Raw genomic sequence first — 2,967 nt, forward strand, 5'->3', positions numbered from 1 at the left:
CTCATCTCTACAATAAATCAAAAAATCAGCTGGGCATGGTAGCGCATGCCTGTAATTCTGGCTGCTTGGAAGGCTGAGGCAGAAGGATCACCGGAGCCCAGCAGATCGAGGCTGTGGTGGCCGGGAGCGGCCACTGCACTCCAGTCTGGGCGACCAAGTGAGACTCCAACTCAAAAACAAAAAACAAAAAACAAAAACCAAGGAGTTGAGAGCTAGGCCATTCCAGGATTGGTTTAGCAACTCAGGAGAGTACAAGGGGGAACCTCAAAAACTAGGAATTTACTTATTAAAAAATGTATATTCTTACATGTTTAAACTTCAGTCACCTTCAAAGTACTCTTTGTTTGATGCAATATGCCTATTGAGACACTTTTTCCACTGCTCAAAACAGTTTTTGAAATCATCAATTTTGATGCCTCTTAGTGCTTCTGTAAAGTGTCTTGTTTTTGCTTTCAGCTAGCTGCCAATTATATATAAGCTACAATATTAACTATTAATTAAAATGTAAACGAGTAAAGTTTTGGGAGTGTATTTTATGGGAGCAACTCTTCACACTTTTCCTGGTTTTTCTTAAAAAGTTATTGCTGTCATTACACAAAGTAAACACAATCAGAGGATACAGAAAAAACAAAACGAGACTTCTTTGAACTAACAGTTGCTACAATTTTTTTCTGTTTTAAGAAATAGTCTATTCCACGAAATACCTGTATTTTATCCACTTACACAAATGATACAATTATACATACTTTCTATAGCTTGCTTTCTTGCTTAATGTACCTTAGGCATTTTCATACATTATTATATAGAGAGATGTCTCATTCTTTATACTGGTTTCATATAATGGCTATACCATAATACTTATTGATGAGAATTTAAGTTGATTCAAGTTTTCTCCCCCCTTTTTTTAACTATCACAAAGAGTGCCGTAAAGAATATACATACAATACACATACAGTTGTCCCCTCTTATCCATGGGGAATATATTTCACAATCCCCCAGTGGATGCATGAAACCATGGTAATACCAAAGCCTATATATACTGTTTTTTATATCTATTAACCAAGACGACTACTAAGTGACTAAGGGGCATGTAATATCTACAGTGTAGATACGCTGGACAAAGGAATGATTTACATGGTGGATAGGATGGAGCAAGATGTCACAAGATGTCATCATGCTACTCAGAATGATGCAAAATTTTAAACTAATGAATCATTTATTTCTGCAATTTTCCATGTAATATTTTCAGACCATGATTGACTGGTAACTAGACCATTGGAAAGCAAAATTTCAGGTAAAGGGGAACTACTGGAATATGTATACACACACACACACACACACACACATAAAATATATACATGTAATATGTACATACATATATGTCTTTCTATATATATTCTTGCCTACTTTTACAAGTATTTATGTAGGATAAAATTTTAAAACAATTGCTGGATCAAATTTTACATATATTATTCATTAGATAGAGATGATCAAATGGATTTCCAAAAATGCTACATCAATTTCTATTCCCTCCACCCGCCTTTGGGAGTGCCAGTGTTCTAACTTTTTTTTCCAACACTGGGTTTCATTAGACTTTTTAATATATGCCAAACTGATGGGTAGAAAATGAGGATGGAGGTTTCTAGGGTAGAAATTGAGTCCCCTTATTATTCCTTTCAACTTTTACCAAATAAAATGCATGTCTTGGGAATTGAGTGGTCCTTATTTTTGAAGTAGTTGTGTATTATACACTGACTACATAAACTCTGAAGTGTGGCTTGAAATGACAGCAAGATTGGGGAAACATGAGTTTCATAAGCCAGATCCAGTATCTAACTGCCTGATTATAGACCTGCCAGGAAGTGGGGCACTTCTTTGGGTTATAGCTTGGACGCTTTGTTACTCATAACACAAAACACTGTGAATGCTAAAAGAATGTAATAAAAACTAACAATGATTGATCACTTATTTCCACACACTGTTGTAAGCATTTTACATGTATTATGTCACTTTAAAAAATGCACCTCAGTATAATTTTTTTTTTAATGTTATTTTTCTTTTTTTGGCAGATAATTATTGTGTATATTTATGGAGTACAATGCGATGTTTTGATATATGTTGTACATTGTGGAATGATAAAATTAAACTAATTAACATTTCCACCACCTCACATACTTCTTATTTCTTTGTGGTGAGGACATTTAAAATCCTCTCTTAGCAATACATTATTATAAACTGTAGTCGTCTTGCTGTGCAGTACATCTCCAGAACATATTCCTCTTGTCTAATTGAAACTTTGTACCCACTTTGACTAACACCTCCCATTTTCCTGCCTATCTCCCTCACCTCCTGATCCCTAGCCACTGTTAACCACCATTCTGTTCTCTACTTCTATGAATTAGATATTTTAAGATACTTCATATATGTCACTTAATACTACCAACAACTTCATGGCATGGGAACCATTACTATCTTCATCATACCCAGTGAAGAAACTGAGGCACAGAGAGGATGAGGTGCTTGTTTCAGATCACATGACTATTCAATGGCAGAGATAGGGTTCTATCCCCACAGGCTGTTTGCCAAGTCTGTGCTTTCAATTGGTGACTCTCACATTATAATGTGCACACAAACCCCAGGAATCTTGTTAAAAATCAGGTTTTAGCTCAGTGGGTCAGGGGTAAGTCTCAAGATTCTGCACCTCTAGCAAGTTTCAGATGATGGTACTGCTAGTCCATTGAGCAAACTTGAGCACAAAGCTCAAAAGTACTATTTTTTCTCTAAGTTTGTGGGATTGCTTATCAACAAATGTAACTGATCCCCCAAACTTCATGATTTCCATCATTTGTGCTTGTACTGAGGATGGCTTCTTCCAGAGATGCCAAAATATCAACTCTCTGGTTTGTAGTTTATGCTGAAGGAAAATTTCACTTCTTGGCACATCTCCTTGCAGGTTTAAGGACTCTG

This window comes from Carlito syrichta, unplaced genomic scaffold, assembly GCF_000164805.1.
Source record: "Carlito syrichta isolate Samal-C Ts95f unplaced genomic scaffold, Tarsius_syrichta-2.0.1 Scaffold313240, whole genome shotgun sequence".
NCBI lineage: Eukaryota > Metazoa > Chordata > Mammalia > Primates > Tarsiidae > Carlito > Carlito syrichta.